We start from the raw sequence: 18,484 nt of genomic DNA on the forward strand, positions 1-18,484 counted from the left end.
TAATTTATTTAAGTAATTTCCACAACCAAGGTGGGGTTCAAACTCACGACCCTGAGGTCAGGAGTCACATGCTCCGCTAACTGAGCCTGCCAGGCACCCCGTGCTTTTGAAACTTCACTGTAATTGTCCCTATTCTAGAATTTCATATTAATGGCATGTGAGGATATTCTCTTGAAAACAATTTCCTTTAAACATACAACGTACAGTAGGTTACATTTACTGAACTGAAAGTGTCACACTGCACTTGTCCCTTAATACAATTCTATCCACCCTGACAAAATGCACAATGTCCTTCATGAATGTTCTATGTGCAAATGAAATTAACTGGCTGAAGGCTGCACACTCTAAACTCAAAGAAGGATTATGTGAGAGGTGAGGAATACCCTATGGAGCCCCAGAGGTCAAAGCCAAGACCCAGGGGCCAGGGGCATGGGAAGCTGTAGTAGGCAGCTTAACAAAAGGAAGATTTCTCTGGAAGCCAAAGTGTATCAAACCCTGGAATGTGCTGAACCCAAGGCAAGTCAGCTCCCTGTCCAGAATGGACAGAGAGCAAGGTGGTTAACCATCAAGGTGTCAGAGAGGGGATTCAGGCAGGCAATTGGACTCAGTGGCTTCTAATGCCTATTGCAAATCTTATAATCTCATTACAGCTAATTGGGCTCTAGAGAAAATCACAAATATTTTTGACATCAAGTAGGATAAAGCAAAAAACTACATTTGTCAAGCACACATTTTAGAGCAAGATGGGAATTTCCAGCTACAGTGAGGGGACATAACTCAAGGCTAAAGAAGCTTATTAGGAGGAACAAAAACATAAGAAATACTTATAATTAGAAGATAACAAGCCTGCATTTTTTTCTTCATCAATTTTATGAACAGCTTCCAGGCTGTGAAGTTAAGGAGGAAGTGAAAGAGATCTTTTTCAAGGCAATGCCTTGGTGCTTGCTAAGACTCTAACCTTCTCTGCAATTAACACACTTGGTGAGCCCCATGCAGTTCAATATAATCCAGTGAACATTAGCTGGGCCTCTGAAGCACTCAGCTGAGCACTGCACAGGACAGGACATGACTGAGTTACTGTCCTTGCCTTCAAAGTAAAATAAGCCTCTGCACAACGCCAGTCCGGGCCAGCCCAGGATGCTAATGGAGGAAAGAGCGCAAACTCCCACGAGAGCAGAAGACAAGTTAGGGCTTGAAGGGGAATGGGTTGCTTACCCTGGACCCGAAGAACAAGTTGATGGTCCACGATGAGAATCAACATTGCGGCATGCTTGGGAGAATTTCCCAAAAGCCAGGCCATTTGCTTATTTATTTTCTGTCTTGAGAATGAGTCTTGAGAATTTGGAGGTATTACTGGGAAACGTTGGCTTTAATCCATTTTGTTCAAGAGGCACTTAGTAGAATTTACTAACAACAATATTAGTAACAAAATGAGCTGGGTCTCCAAATAAATGGGTTCTGTATCTAAGATCGCTGAACCTTAGCCGAGCCTTTGCTTTCTCCAACTGGAAGAAAAATGAGATGGTCCCAAATCGATGGTTTCCACCAGCGCTCTGTGGAATGGCACGAGTAAGAGGGAGCGGGGTGGTGACCCCCAACTCACTCTGCCCATACTGCCTCTACTTTTGTGCTTTAGTTGGGCTTCCTTTGAATAAAGAGCTATGCTACTTTAAAAGGTTAAAATATAGGGCTCACTACATAAACTGATGGGACCGTCCTGCAGCGGAAGGTTGGGCTTTGAGTGAATGATCTCCAAGTACAAGTTCAGGGCATTCTGTGATTTCTTTCTTTCTATTCATTATGATATTATTATAAGGGGCTCACTGTGCTAAACCATATAAATCACGTGGTTAAAGCTTTCCTTCTGGGAGTCTTAGTTTCGGCCCATGCTGGGGAAGGGGAGTGCCCGTGTGACTGACCCCCAGTAAAAGCGTGGGGTCTTGGATGCAGGTAAGCTCCCCTCAAGACAACGTTTCAGAACTGCTGTCACAGCTCCTGGTTGGAGGAATTAAGGATGACCTGCCCGACTTCCCTGGGAGATTTGGAGGCTGGCACGCGTTTCCTCTGTGTTTTGGCCCCTGCGCCACTCTTCCTTCCCTTCACTGACTTTGCCTAAAAAGACCCTGGTTGAGGGTGGCTCAGTCGTTTATTGCCAGCCTTTGGCCCAGGGTGTGATCCCAGAGACCTGGGATCGAGTCCCACATGAGGCTCCCTGCATGGAGCCTGCTTCTTCCTCTGCCTGTGTCTCTGCCTCTCTCTCTCTCTGTCTCTCATGAATAGATAAATAAAATCTTAAAAAAAAAAAAAAAAAGACCCTGACTGAAATACCTTTTGAGAAAAGGTAGGACAAAGGGCAGGAGATGAGGACTATTTGGTGTCACGGTGGCTGTGGAGAGGCAGGTGGTATAGATGCAGAGGCTGAGCCACTGCTTGTCACAAAGAATCATCCAGCAATCTGAAAATGACAGCTCCCACTTTGTAAGAACTGACTTGCTGGCTCCTCTGGCTGCTTTTGGGAGTGCAGGCTAAAACGAGGGGCCAACAGCAGCCTGGGTGATGCCTTTGGTTTGGTTTTCTCCCCCAAGTGGGAGGAATAGAGGACTAGCTATTCTAAAAAGTGAGCTTGCCAAGGGAGGGGGGCAAAAAATTTGCCCTAGATGGTGGTTACAGAGATGTATTCATCTACTGCCTCTACTTTTGTGAAAATTTATTGAGCTGTACACTAATGGTTATGCACTTTTCTGGATGTGTATTAAATCTCAATAAAATTTATATTTAAAAGAAAGCAGGTCAGAACCTGCTTTGGTTCCACATCTACATTTCAGACAATAGAAAATAATTTATGATAAGATAGAGATGATCTTCTCTCTCCATAAGTCATATTATTTATTGAGCTATAATTCATAATGCAATACAATTCACCAAATCTGTGTACAATTTGATGAGTTTTGAAAAATGTACAGTAAAAAAAAAGAAAAGAAAAATGTACAGTAGTGTACCCACCACCACAATGGTAATCTAGAAGAAATGAGTTCCCAGGAACAAAACTTAAAATTGGAGGAAAAAAAGTGGGGAGGGTGGTCAACCATTTCTTCAGGCCCATACCCATCTCACATTCCAGCCAAGATCTCCCCACCAGCTGTAATGTTAACTCTGTAAATGCTGGATTCACTGCTTAGGATCAGAGTTTATTTGCAATGAGAAAAAAAACAGGGAGGGGAAGGTTTTAGAATGACTTTGGATGCTGCTGCTCTGGCCTCTGAGTGGGCAAAAGTGGGGAAGTGTTATAGGCTTGTAATTTCATCAATGTTAGAGAGATCATCCCAATCAAGGAAACTGGGGGGGGGGGGAGTGTTTAGTAAGGCCAAGTTCCTTGCTTTTTTGTCACTGATGAGCAAATTAGAATCTCAACTCTTTGGATATTAAAACAGAATACGTCTCCATACTGATAATTTTTACTATGATTTTCGCCTGCTGGAGCCTCTGAGGAGAAGCAACTGGTAGGAAGAGGCAGAGGCACTCACCAGCTGAACACACACTTGGAGTTTTAAAAAGCTGTTTTTAGTAACTGATGACCTCCTGTGAATCATATCCGATCTTGTAAACGCTGACCCTCACAGGCTAGTGACTTTCTTGCCAGCTGTGCATGCTTTTGAGTGGGTCAACTTGAACTCTACGCTGACAAGACAGAAAGCCCTGCTTGTCACCTGGGCTGGGAACCCAGGCCTCTGGCCCTCCAGCATTGGCCTTTTTTGCTTGCCAAAGAAATGCCTTAGACCTGCTAGTAGTCCTGAATTCACTGATCCTAATTGCCTGGACCAGACTGTGAGCTGAAACCTGATTCTGCTCTGAGCCATTTAAGCCTCAGCTGAGCTGAACTAAATTAAAGGCTGCCCACAGGCCCAAATAAAGCAAGATCTCTAGGCCGCTGGGTCTGGTGCAGGTCTGGGGCACTCCTTTGGGATCCTAAATTATGAGGACATCATGGATCTGGCTGGACTGTCAGCGTCCACAGAAATGTCCCCAGGAAAGACTTTAGGCTCTGATGGGACATCTGAAATCAGCTACTGAGAGGATCTGTTCGTCTGATGCAGAGACCAGCTGCATTCTAACATGAGATTATCGCAGGAAGCTACAAGTCTGGGGAAGGCACATCATAGGGCCTGTGACTCCTTTGCCCTCTTCTGACAGATGGGACTCTGGACCACCTCTGGGACATGCTCCCTGGTCAGGCTCAGTTTGCAACTGTGCACTTCCTGGCTCCTGGGGCATGTATCTTGTGAGGCATTTTTTATTATAAAATGCTGCTCCAGAAAAGGCTGCTCTCTGGATAGATTAGGATAAAAGGGATGGGATGTTATGTAAACCCATTTAGAACACTGTTGAAAATTCAGGATTTCAACCTGACCAGTTCCAGAAGGTTCTTTTTGGTTCAGTTGTATGGAAAACTTTTTCTATGAGAATGTTTGTGTTCCTCCTGCATGCAACCCTTCCAGGCGAACTTTTGGATGCTAGTTGGGGACGATTTTAAAATGTAAAGTTATGATTGCTAAATGGGACACAGTAAGTTTAAAAACGGCAGAAAAACAACAACAACAAAAGCGCCAGCATCCAGGGAGGTTCAGGGAGCATTAATGCTCTGTTTTTCAGAACTGTCTCTGAAAAGAAGCTTCCCCCTCTTTCTGAAGGAAAACACCCTGAGCTGCCTTTGCAAGCTGCCGGGAAGCTTTCAGCTCACACTTCCCGCTGAGCATCTGATCACAGCTGACAGCCTGACAGGGACAGCAGCAGGAGGCAGCCCCGTGCTTCCCAGCTAAACACAGAACCCTTCCAGATGCCTCTACACTTGAACTGGAGTCACAGACTACAAACCTTTGGTAACTGACAGCCTCCAGCAGGCCCTCAAAATCCAGGACTGAACTGAATTAATTGGATGGGGCTGGGAGCCTGTGGCCAGAATGCCCAGGAAAGGAGACCAACGCTGGGGTCCCTGGTAACCCAAGCTTCTTGACTCTGTCGTCTCTTTGTTTCCAGGAGGACAATGTGTACTCCTTGTATGCGTGCCTCCTGTCACCACCTCGGCCCCGGAAAACCTTCAGATGAGCTTCAGTGAACTGTCCAGGGCTGTGCCATACCTCGGGCCGGTCCAAAAGGGTCACACTAACGTAAGGAGAAGGCCACGTGGGTCTTAAAGATAGACCCTTTGATTATCAGGCTGTGTCTTAACTGGTAAAGTCTGGAACTCCAAACCCCAGAACCCCAAAGTCCAGAACCCATGAGTGCGTTCAGTACCACAGGGTGGTCTCTTCCTGCTGCATGGGTGACCATAATTTTGCTGTAAAGATGCCTTGGCTGAGGGCCATGCAGAACACGAAGTGAACAGAGCAGACCTGAGACTGCCATTTTCAGAAAGTCTTCACAAGTTTGGTCCTTGACTGGCGCTGGTATATGGATTTGGGGGAGGGTTCTTACTATTCCAGAAATGAGGAGTGGCTTCCCTGTGCTTGCTGTTTGTACAGTGTGGTTTACGCTGACCATCTCTCCTTCTGGGAGACTAGAGCTTTGGTACATGCCAGGCAGAGGTCCCTATGTGACTGACTCCAGATGAAAAATCTTGCACCCCTAGGGTCAGGTGAGCTTCCCCAGTAGACAGCGTTTCACACTTGCTGTGTTAGGGCAGCATTAAGTGCATCCCGTGTGACCACATCACACTTCTGAAGGCTCCTGTCGGCTCTTCTCCTGACTTTGCTCCCTGCACCTTTTCCCTGCGCTGGTCTGGTTCTGTGTCCTTTTGCTGTAGTAAGTCACAGCTGTGAGCACAGCTATATGTGAGTCCTTCTAACAAGCCATGGAACACAAGGTGGTCTTGCACACACCAACACTGTATGGAAAAAGAACAGGAAGTATGAAAGGGATTTACAGGAATTAAAAAGAGAGCATAGGACAGAAAGATGAGGAAAGTGAGGGAGAGAATCAATAAAGCAGTGAATAAATCAATAAAGCACCGAATTTAGTGGCTGCTGGGGCTGTCACACCCAACGTGAGTGTGAGGGCTCACAGAACTGTTCAGGAGGACAGTCCTCAGCTGACCCCCAGCCCAGGGGAATAGAATGACCAGCACTCTCAACTCTACCTGGGAAACATGGGTGGAAATGATCATTTTTTACCGGACATACAGGATCTGAGAGCTTCCGTGAAGTGTGCTGGACTTCCGTAACAACTCTGTGAGGCAGCCAGGATAAGGATTATTATTGCTCCTAACTCACAGAGTGTTTATTTTTTTTAAGATTTTATTTATTTATTCATGAGAGACACAGAGAGAGAGGCAGAGACACAGGCAGAGGGAGAAGCAGACTCCCCGCAGGGAGCCCAATGTGGGACTTGATTCTGGGACTCCGGGATCACGCCCTGAGCCAAAAGCAGACACTCAACCACTGAGCCACCCAGGTGTCTCTTACAGAGTGTTTAAAGGCTTCCTGCTCCTGGAATCAAACCTGTGCCATATGTTCATACTTCTTCGATAAAACTTCCCTGTAGTGTATGTTGGTATACTATGCACACTTGTCTTTGCTCCTGGACTTTGATGTACTTTAAAAGGGCATGGTCTGAATTTTTCACTTTCTTGTCATTTTTTGAGTGGGGGAAGGGATGATCTCATCTCAGGATAAATGTGTTGTGGGAAGATAATGAAAATAAAACATGATAAAAACCATGTGCAATCTCTATTTTAGTCACCTCTGTATGCCACCCAGATCCAAGAATACCTTGGCACAAAGAAGGGGTTCAATCAAGAAGTCATCGATCTATTCTTAGCTAAAAGTGCTAGCCTGACAACACCTGCCTCATGGGGCTGTCTGGAGGATTAAATGAGCTAATGGATGGAAGTGAACTTTATAAATGGCGAAGCACTTTGTAGATCTAAACTATTATTAGAGCTAATAATAATTATGCATCATCAGCTTTATATTCATTTTTACAAATCTTTGAGAAGATGACTGCATTTTCCAAGTAGGCAGATGATCTGCTTACAGGGAGCCTGATGCTTCCATTCACAGATAGGGACTTGCAGGGCAGAGGGCTCAAAAGACTTACACAAAGTCACGTGCTTGTACCTGTGTTGATCTGTGGTTTCTCCTCAGAAATGAGATTTGACTTTACAGTCTGTTCTCAATTTCCAAGTAACATCATAATAGCTTAAACATTATAAGCTTTTTCTCTGCTCATTCCCTTTATCCCTCTTGCTTATCAAAATTGTCACAAAGCTTTGATACCCAGAAATGGCATGCTGTCTCTTTATAAGGAGGTGGACAGAATGTGAGGATCGGAATAGATGGACTTGAGTTTGAATCTAGGCTCTGCTTCTTACTAGCCCGGAAACTTTGAACAAATGACTTAATTTCCACGAGATTTACTCACCTGCAAAGTGGGCCACTAATCACTACTTTCTAAAGATATGAGGACTAAAGATAAGGGATGTGGAGTCTCTAGCCCAGGCACCTAATAGACACTGCAAATAATAAGAGTTGAGTATCCATGTCATTGTCACTGTTATTATTAACAAGGTGAAATAGGAGAAAGAAGAATGACAAATTTCGGCTTGGAGAACCCTAGTGAAACTGGTCTGGGAGGTCCCTTATGAAACCAACCTCAAAAGGTCTTTCCCCTGAGAGACAACAAAAATAAGACTTTCGAGTCAGCAATTTCCAGCTCTGGGATGAGGCATCGACTAGAATCGACAGTCTCACCCAGGTGCAGGATTTCTTTCTAGCATCGGCTTTGCTGCCTCCCTGTGAGTCACCATACAGAGGAGACCAGGGTAGGAACAGCAGGATTTATCACTGCTTCTCATGAGTGAGTGTCTGTGGTAATGACAAAGGGATGATTGGGGTGGAGAAGGACAAATAAAAACTTTGATGAGGAGGACAAGGACTGGACAGGAACAAGCAAAGAGTAGAGGTGGAACCAGTCAGCCTGAAATCACGCATTATGATGATACCTTCTTAACTCAATTATCTCTTTGTAAAAATACCAATTGGGGGCCACCTAGGTGGCTCAATGGTTAAGCGTCTGTCTTTGGCTCAGGGCGTGATCCTGGGGTCTTGGGATCGAATCCTGCATCAGGCTTCCCACAAGGAGCTTGCCTTTCCCTCTGCCTATGTCTCTGTCTCTCTGTGTCTCTCATGAATAAATAGATAAAAGTCTTTTTAAAAAAATAAAATGAAATCTCCATTCTTTATAAAAAAAAATACCAGGTGGGGTCGAACTATAGTAGATGGAAAATGTGGGGGGAGGGGTTGGGGGAGATGTCACCATCATCAGAAAAAGACACATGGTCAGTGAGCTGGGAAGGAGCTCAAGGGTTACCTAGTCTCATGATTTTCCCTGCATCCACAGGAGTCTTCAGAGATGCTTCAAGGCCTCCACAAGTCATGAAGTGTTTCTTGCCAAGAGGATGGCTTGCTGCTTGAGAAACCTATTCGAGCTTTTAATCTGTTTTTGTTCTAGTCTTAACGATCTAAAAATTAGTGATGTATGCCAGTGCCTATCTAGCTTCCATAGATAGGCTCTAAAGCCCAGAGAGGACAATATACTTGTTCAGTGAAACACAAGGGTAGACCTGGGTCTCTAGCCTATAAGTCTTGCTTCCCCATCCCATGTGGGAATTGTAGACAGACACACTGGTGACCGACCCATCACCATTCCATGTGACAGAAGATGCCAGACATGAGACTCTCTACTTTCCCCAAACCCAAAGGAGGTCTTCATGAGAGTCCTCTTCTTGTCATCAGGACTTGAGATTTAGAGGGCTGCAAGATTTGGGGATTAGAATTTCCAGCTTCCTGAGACATGGTCTCCCCAGAAGCTCTTCCAGCTTCTTAACCCAGTCTTTTTTACATGTTGCCATTCACCATCTGGCCCCTTGGGCTTGGCCTGCACTCACACACTGTTCATCGAGTGAGAGGTGCTGGACTTCTGTTCCTGTTCTATTGGCTCTCACTGGGCCTGGATGGGCTCCTTGCAGTGCCCTCGGGCAGCTAATCAAGTCCATCCTTGAGTCCTCAAGTTCTTAAAGCTAGAAAAAACCTTTGAGACCATCTAAATTAATCCCTTAATCTTGCAGATGAGGAAACTAGGGTGAAGAAAGCCTTGCCACTCATACAAAATCACACAGTTAAAGCAAGATTCAAATTCAGGCCACCTAATCCAACACCCACATCCAACACCTTTCCAATAACCACACCACTATTCTCCCTTCTAACTCAACTCAGTTTATTTTTTTCAAGATTTTATCTATTTATTTATTTGAGAGAGAGAGCGTGAACATGAGCATGCACGAGTGGTGAGGAGGAGCAGAGGGGAAGGGAGAGAAAATCCCAAGAGGACTCCACGCTGAGCACAGAACCAAATGTGTGGCTTGATTCCATGACCCTGAGGTCATGACCTGAGCCCAAACCAGGAGTCAGACACCTAACCAAGTGAGCCACCCAGGCATCCCCAATTCAACTCAGTTTCTTTTTTTTTTTATTTTTTTTTTCTTATGATAGTCACACACAGAGAGAGAGAGAGAGGCAGAGACATAGGCAGAGGGAGAAGCAGGCTTCATGCACCGGGAGCCCGACATGGGACTCGATCCCAGGTCTCCAGGATCGCGCCCTGGGCCAAAGGCAGGCGCTAAACCGCTGCACCACCCAGGGATCCCCTCAACTCAGTTTCAATCAACACACGTTGGTGGACTATTTAATGTGCATTTCAGGAAAGGGGGAGAAGGAGGAAGGACACAAGAGAAAGAGGCAGAAATCATGAATCGACCCAAAAGCAGCTACAAGGGGGACCAGGATGTGAAGGGTGTGTTTGTCATCCTTAAGCTTATCATCCAGAAGAAAAGTTAAGCAAGTACCTAACACGAAGCAAAATATGAGGGCTCTAAAAAGGTTCACACCTGCTAGATAAAAGCACAGGAAGTTTAAGATGCTTGAAAAAGGCTTCAGGGAGGAGGTAATACTTAAAACAGGTTAAATCACTTGACAGCCCATTCAAACTTCCTTCTAGTTGGCCCTTGGAGGCTAGAGAGCTAAAGAGCTTCCCTGACTCCCTTGCAGTTGGGGGTGGCTAGGTGACTCCTTTCCAGTCAAGGAGACAGAAACATGTTCCTTTGAGGGCAGCTTCTACCTCTTCTTTCTTCCTGCCTAGAACTTAGGAAGTGCTCAGATTATAGCTGCTCTCATGACAGCAGGTGGAAAAGAGCTGACAGAGAGAGCTGGTTTCTGAAAGGAGCCCAGGATGGAGCATCCATACCAGCCATAAAGGGCCTGCTCCTGAACTGTTGCATGAGATGAATCCCATTTAATTCAGCCAGTGGAGCAGAACTTCTCCTAGATGGGAAGAGAGCAGTTGAACCCAAACCTTACAGGTTCACAGGCCTTGCAGAAGCCATCAGATTTTACCAAGCAGACACAGCGGGCAAGACCAGTGTAGGCTGACACTTCAGGATGGGGAAAGCATGGGGCATGTACTCAGCAGAGTGGGAGCAAGGACAGAGGGAAGTCAGAAGAGTGATAGAAAGGCAGCTTGGCCGGGGTGAGAGAACCCCTGTGGGGCTCCTAGTGTATGTGCAGACCTCATTCAGAAGGCCAAGAGGAGGTGTTGAGGGAAGGGAGATCTTGCAGAGTTGGTGTTAATTCTTGGCACTAAACACCAAGAGCCTCAGTGAGCGTGCCGTGAGCCCTGGTTGAGCAGGCTTGGTGGCTGGTAAGGAGCCCTGGGCAACAGTGGGTGGCCTATTCATTCTAATCAGCAGTGCGCGTATTACATTCCTGTTTGCTTAGTGTTTATGTGGAACATCAGGAACCACAGTACCGCAAACTCACTCCCATTCTGCTGGCACTACCCTTACTAGGCCACTTTCTTCCGCAGCCAGTTTTCAGGCTGGCAAACCGCAGCTAGGGCCCTCTGGCTGCTCCAAGCACCCTGCTTTGATGGCAGTACACGTCAGGCCACAAACATCTTCACTGAGAATGCCCGAAGATGAAAGCAATAAGAAGGTAAATATACAGTTGACCCTTGAATGATGCAGAGGGGAGGGGTGCTGCCCTGTGTGCAGTCAAAAATCTGCAATATAGAACTCTGGACTCCTCAAAAAATTTACTAAATAGCCTGCTGACGACTAGAAGCCTTACCGATAACATAAAAAGTTACTTGGTGCCTATGTTGTATGCTGTACGTATTATGTACTATATTCTCACGAAAAAGTAGGCTAGAGAAAATGCGATGTCCCTAAAATCATAAGGCAGAGAAAATACATTTTCAGTGCGGTACTATTTTACTGGGGGAAAAAATCCACATAGAAGCAGCCTCATGCATTTGAAGCCTGTGCTGTTTAAAAGTCAAACACCCATGGATAAATAAATACGATCTGGGATCATGTATAGGCAGATGGAAGTGGGAAAGATATCCAACCTGTGATGGCCCTCAACAAGTTTAAGAACCTCCGGGCAAACTACATGAAATAAATTCTTCCCAGGCCACTCTCATCCTTGTGCATGCTTCTCTGATTCAGGCATTTGAACTTCAGAGGCAGTGAGATGCAGTGGAAAAATACTGCTTCTAGGCTGTTTCCAACTAGCTGTTTGAACACAAAAGAATGTTTTCTATTACCTCCCCCTAGACTTCAATCTCCCCCTCTCTCGCCCTATACCTTGAGAGGTCTGGACCAGAGACACTCGTTTCCTCGTCTGAGCTCCCAGTGTGGCCAGTAGAGGGCCTCGCTCTGCCCCCATCTTCATACCAGGCCTCTGGGCTCAGCCCCGAGATGGTTCTCTGGAGGCAAGAGTCCTGTTTCCTTCAAAGTCAGGGCATGCAGCAGAAGCTCCGTAAATCTGTCCCGAATGGAGAAATGAGCTGCCACAGTTACTCTTTGCTAAACGTTCTAGGAGAAAGGTACAGATGCTCTACAGGCCTAGGGTCCACATATGGCAGTTAAATGGCCCCATAATCGCAGTCGCCAAGCCCCAGACTAGTCTGCATGCAGAGAGAATGGGTATAAGTTAGTACAGTTTTTCATCAACCACATTCCATAGAACTAGTCCCACTAGCTCTTGATAATATTCTGAGAAAAAGGCCTTCTAGTCAGAAAGAGTTAAGAAATTTGCTAATTTGGGGTGCCTGGGTGGCTAAGGTCATGATCCCGGGGTCCTGGGATCGAGTCCCGCATCAGGATCCCTGCAGGTAGCCTGCTTCTCCCTCTGCCTATGTCTCTGTCTCTCTCTCTGTGTCTCTCATGAATAAATAGATAAAATCTTTAGGGAAAGAAAAGAAATTTGCTAATTTTATTGCACATTCTCTCCCTCCACCCTTAAATTAGCCTAGTAAAAGATTTGAGAAGATGGTAATGGTATCTGGTCAATTTTGTGCAAGCGAGTGTTTCCCAAACATTTATTTCTGGAATTTGTTTTTTGGAGAATAACTATGAGCATAAACGTGGTTGGAGAAACACTGGTTTAATGTAAATGGTTTTTGCAGTGAAGTTTTCACTTATGAACCCTACTGAGGATGTGAAAAGCCCTCCTAGGACAAAAAAATCATCAGTTGCTGCATAAACAAATTTACAGGACAAGGAAATGAGAGCAGATGTAAGAATTCAGGCCATTACTGTTATAATTATGATCTCATTTAGTGAATATCTATACATCAACAAATTATCTACCATGTATCAAAGAGGGGTTGTCAAGATAAATAAGGCAGGGTCCCATCTCTCCATGAGAGCATTGCCTAAATGGAAGAGTAAGTAACTTGCAAATACCTTCAAAGAAGGAACCCAGAAGAATCATGGAAACTGGATCTTGAATAATAAAAATAACGATAACATGAATAGTAGTACCTTTATATAGTGTTTACTATGTACCAAGTGCTATTCTAAGTAAGCACTTTATGTATATGAAACCACTTAAACCTCACTACAATTTTACTGGGTACTTTGAGTACTTGCCTTTTACAAATCCATTCAGTGAAGCTCAGAGAGGTTAAGTAACTTGCCCAAGATCACACAACTAGAAAGGTGGCATAGGTGGGTGGCCTGGCTCTAGAGTACATGCTTTTCAGCACCAGGTTACACTGCTTCTCTAGGGAAGAGCAGTATACCAGATGGAAAAGGACAGAAACCTTCCCTGCAAAGGCAATAGGGAATGGTAAGTAGTTCTGTATGTACGAAACACAGAGCACAAGGGGAGAAATAGCAGGCACACCTGTGCCAAAAAGTTCTGACTGTATCCTGTGGACTTGGGTTCTAGACCATTCTGCTAATGACCTCTAAGGGAAGAAAGGAGAACATGTGCCATGGGGGCTCTGGGAGCATCACTTAAAGAAGCCTCCACCACCATCTGCAAAATTCATGAGGATTCCACATTTTACGCCATGATAGAATTGTTGTCTTAATATGAAATTTTTAAATAAAAAAATTGTAATCACTTACCAGTTCCATCATCACCGTTCTACTTGGAACCCCAAGCAGATCTATCTGCATCTCTGGGGCTCAGTTAGGGGTAAAGGTGTAAAAGGTGGAAGTTATGTGGGAGACCTGAGTCAGGGAAGGACAGAGATTAGATCTGTGTCTTCAAGGATAGCTCTTTAGAATAGCAAGAGCCTAGGGCACCTGGGTGGCTCAGTCAGTTAAGCATCTGCCTTTGGCTCAGGTCATGATCCCAGGGTCCTGGGATCGAGCCCCTCATTGGACTCCCTGCTCACTGGGGAGCCTGCTTCTGGGGCTCCCCCTGCTTGTGTGGTCGCGCGTGTTCTTTCTCTCAAATATAAAATCTTTTAAAAAATAGAATAACAAGAGCCTAGAAGTAACTGAAATATCCATCAAGAGAGAACAGTTTACATAAATCATACTCATACGCTAGAACCTAGAGAAAAATGCAAAAGATCACATAAGGAAAAGTTTCTAAGGTAACATATGAAGCAAAAAGAGCAAAGCATGGACCATGTGTACAGTGTACTTTCACTCATGTGGGAAGTGTACAAAGCCTGTGTGTTTTAAGGATGTCCACACATGCTTGTATAGGCAGGGAACATTCTGGAAGGATATGCAACAAACTGTCAGTCTCCAGGGAAGGACACTGGGAATGCCAAGTGAGAGAGCTTACTTTGCGAAAACTGCATACCCTTTCTAATTTGAATTTTTATCATGTGCCTGTATCACTTTTCCAAGTAAAAGAAACAGTTTAGAGAGTCAGACTGCTTCAAACAAAAAATGGGAAAAAAATGGTTTTTTTTTTTTTAATTTTTTTTTATTTATTTATGATAGTCACAGAGAGAGAGAGGCAGAGGCACAGGCAGAGGGAGAAGCAGGCTCCATGCACCGGGATCCCGATGTGGGATTCGATCCTGGGTCTCCAGGATCGCGCCCTGGGCCAAAGGCAGGCGCCAAACCGCTGCGCCACCCAGGGATCCCGAAAAAAATGGTTTTTAAGGAAAAGAAAAGCTGAGGAGAACCCTGGCAGCAGCACGTTATGGATAGCGGCTGGGACAAAGACAGAGAGAGCGAGTAATTGTAGGGAAAGACCTAGAAAAAGAAAGAAAGAAAGAAAGAGAAAGAAAGAAAGAAAGAAAGAAAGAAAGAAAGAAAGAAAGAAAGAAAGAAAGAAAGAAAGAAAGAAAAAGAAGAAGAAAGAAAGAAAGAAAGAAAGAAAGAAAGAAAGAGAAAAAGAAAGAAAGAAGAAAGAAAGTACTGCCCTAGAGTAAGTGGCAACAGGGATGAGGAGAAGTTGCTGGACGCATATGCAGTACAAACGGGAGGACGTGGCAACTAGTTAGTTGTGGAGGGTAGAAGAGAGGTGGAAGTTAAGGATAACTTTGGTGCAGGGAGGAGAGCAGGAGCTGTTCACTCATAGAATGTGGGGGATGAGAGCTTAGCCTGGGACACACGGGCTTTGAGGCATCCTAGGACACCTATTAGAAATGCGAGTCTGGCGCCTATGATGACAGTCGCCTTGCTGACAGCAGCACTGGGCTCTCACAGAATCGAGAATGAAACGTGATTTCCTTTCTGAGCAGAGAAGTGTTGACACAGCAGGTCCGAGATTGCTTATCCTCAGAAAGACCCGCTTTGCAAGGTTGGCCCTTGGCTGGTGTCTGTGAACTTGACTGGCAGCCAGTTCCCAGCACTGACAGGAAACTTCCTTGACATGACAAAGGGGGCTCACTGTGCCTGGACTCTGTGCCAACAGCATGGTCTGTGCTCAACACCTGGCTTCCTCCTACAAGCCTGGGATTTTGGTGTGTACTAGGTCCCTGACTGGCCTCCAGTACAAATCTTAGATGTGAAGTCTCCCGTGAGTTTCCCTTGCAGCCAGCGTTTGAGCTGTGTTGTCACAACTGGCTGCTGGAGGGATTAAGCAGGTCCTGCGTAAGGCTGGTGGGAGAGGACTCTTGGGAGCTGGCTTCTGGTCTCCTCTGGAACTTGCCCCGAGTACCTTTTCCTTCGTTAATTCTGCTTTGTATCCTTTCCCATGATTCATACAACTATAGGTTGAGGCCTGTGAGTGCTTCTGACAAATTAGCAAACCCGGGGGTGGTCGTGGGGACCCCTGGGCCACCTTCCCTCAGGAGGAGGTGGGGTGGGAGGTACGGTATAAATCTGCATGGCCTGTCTATCCTCCTCGCCAACCTCCAATCTCTGTCACAGTTCCAAATGAAGATGTAACATTGAATAAATGTTCAAAGAAATCCTGGAGCTTCTCAGAAAAAAAAAAAGAATGGTGTAGTGCAAGGAAGGTGTGCTCCTACAGCTACACTTGTCTTGTGACTTCGTCTTACCAGCTCTGTAGCGTGCTTAAAGCCAAGCTTCCCGTCTATGGGAGCTTTAACAACACGCTTGGTGATGACTGCATGATCTCTAAATGCCTATACTTTCTGACCACCTCTGACTCCGTGATTGCTCCATAGTGGATGGCTTGGGATTATCCTGAGACCAATCCCAACAGAAGAAACAAAGGCTGATGGTCAAAAAGCCTGTAAAAGAAACACAGGGCAAATCTTCCAACCCTGGCCAGAATCCAAAGCAACCCCAATTACCATGTGACAGGTGGAGTGATGCACTAGAGACTTTTGATCTTTATTATTCCCAAGCTGTGCAGTCTAGGAATCTGTTCTTTCTCCCAGCCAGTCCCTGGCTCCAGGGGGTCTCAGTCATAAAGACGTGGCTAAGGGAGGGGCTGTTAGGACAAGCAATGGTTCCTCCAATCGGCTCTACTCTGGAAACTCCCAAGGTCCCAAAGTGCTAAACCCTGTGTTCTCTGGGTGATGGGCGTGGGGGGTGGGGGATTTCATGGCCTTTTGGTGCTACAAGTCATAGTTTTGTCACCACCACACCTTACAGGATAATATCATGAGCTGGAGGTAAATCACGAGACCCGGCAACATCCGAGAGATTGACTTCCTTCCTAGAGCTTTAATGTTGACCAATTAAGACTTGTTTCTTTTTAGTCTTTCCAGAATCAGCCTCACTCCTCCCCGGAAAACAGAACATCACTAGTCTTTCATCATCTCTGCAGGTGGGAGAGTTGATCCGATTACAAAAGGAGAGGCAAGAGGGCTGCTCACGCACACTTTCATACCTGCATGCACAAGTAGGTAACTGAATTTCCTATATAATTATAAAGACATCCAACTCTTTGTAAGACTTACTTTGTTTATTTTTTGTTTTTTTAAAAGAGAATCCTCAGTTTTAATTCTTTGATATAGGTACCTGAGTCTAGCCTTGCCTAATGTGGATCTTTTTCTTGGCAGTTTACTAAAAAACTTCTATTTTCTTCTTAATTCCACCCAAATTCCATTTCTACCCAAACTTGAATAATCTGTCATTCAATACCTTGCAAAAACTCCCAGAGTCCTGAGTAGTTATGCTCCAGAAAGTCTTAGTTTCAAATGCCACGCCATGTATGGACTTTGGATAAGTTACATAATCTCTCTTGGCCTCATTTTCCTCACCTGTAAAATGGGGGCTGGGGGCCATGAGGAGTAAATGTAATCATCCGTGTGACACAGTTAGCCTTGCGCCTGTCACACAGCAAGCAAGGAATTACTCTGGTGAATGTATTCTCTGGTTCTCTTTCAACTCAGATCTTAGAGCATCCAACGCTGACAAAAGTACTAGCTTATCCTCTCATTTCTCTCTCTCCTATCAACTCATATTTGTTTTCTCTTTTCTTTTCCCCTTGTAGATTCTTCTTTTAGATCTGCGAGTCCTATAGGTCCTGTCCCGTGGGCTCAGCAACTGTTGATGATGCTTCCTCCTAAACATCCACTATGAACACTTCCATCTTGGCCAACAAGCATGTGAGGACTTTCCAGACCAAAGGCAGCATTTTCATGTCAGATAAGACATCAAATTTTCCTTCATAGGAGGGGCTTCTGAGGAGTTAAGGACTCATGGTTTCAGCCCAGGTCATGATCCCAGAGTCTCAAGATCGAGCCCCACTCAGCATGGAGTCTGCTTAAGACTCTTTCCCTCTCCCCCTGCTCTCTATCTCTAATAAAATAAAGAAAATCTTAATTTTTTTTTCTTCAGGTGCTTGAGTGGCTCAGTTGGTTAAGCATCTGCCTTCGCTCAGGTCATGATCCTAGGGTCCTGGGATCAAGCTCCACATCAGGATCCCTGTTCAGTGGGGAGTCTGCTTCTCTCTCTCCCTTAACCCCTTCCCCCTGCTTGTGCCCTCTCTCTCTCTCTCTCTCAAATAAATATATAAAAACTTAAAAAAATTGTTTTCTTCATATGTGGCACTAGAAATTAATCATTAATGAGGGCTTCTAGAAAAAAGTTCATCTCTTCATTTAGTTCTGAGTGTTATATGTAACAAGGATATATGGTTAATTGAGATATCTAAATAACCACTTTTCTGTTTTGATCATGAGCCACATGCATTCTAGATGCTTCTTTCCTGCTGAGGCTGTATTCAAGTCCAACTGTTCATGCCAGAATAACTGGTCACATGGCATGTTGTCTAGTTGTGCAGGTTTCTGGAATCTGCAGGGAAAAAATAAGCATGAAACCTCATCACAAATCTAGTCAGGGTAGCTCCAAGGGGGGAAAAAAAGATGACATTTAAATATCACATTCAGGTAGCAGTATAGTTTTAAATGTCAGGGAATTGCAAATCAAAACCACGATGAGATATGGCTTCCTACCCACCACAATAGGACGGCTATAACAAAAAAGACAATAATAAATAAAGATAATAACAAGTGTTGACAAGGAACCCTCACACAATGTTAGTGGGAATGAAAATGGTACAGTTACTTTTGAAAATAGTTTGGTAGTTCCTTAAAAGAATAAACAGTTATCATATATGTGATCCAGCAATTATACTCCTAGGTGTATACGCAAGAAAAATGAAAACATATATCCAGATAAAAACTTGTACATGAATATTCATAGTAGTGTTATTCATAAGCCAAAAAATAGAAATAAGCCAGATGTCCATGAACT

The 18,484-nt window shown here is 44.8% G+C and overlaps 1 long non-coding RNA gene across 1 annotated transcript in view; it reads left to right on the forward strand.

Annotated features, from left to right (window-relative positions):
- The window catches only part of LOC140617861 (uncharacterized), a 34,882-nt gene extending 17,158 nt beyond the window's left edge, over nt 1–17,724 (forward strand). Inside the window, exons 2-3 of the long non-coding RNA XR_012018014.1 lie at nt 16,483–16,625; nt 17,220–17,724. This is a non-coding gene — a long non-coding RNA (uncharacterized lncRNA). The remainder of the gene's footprint in view (nt 1–16,482; nt 16,626–17,219) is intronic.
- The last annotated feature ends 760 nt before the right edge of the window (nt 17,725–18,484 follow it).

The sequence above is a fragment of the Canis lupus genome, chromosome 26, assembly GCF_048164855.1.
Source record: "Canis lupus baileyi chromosome 26, mCanLup2.hap1, whole genome shotgun sequence".
In the NCBI taxonomy this organism is placed as follows: Eukaryota; Metazoa; Chordata; class Mammalia; order Carnivora; family Canidae; genus Canis; species Canis lupus.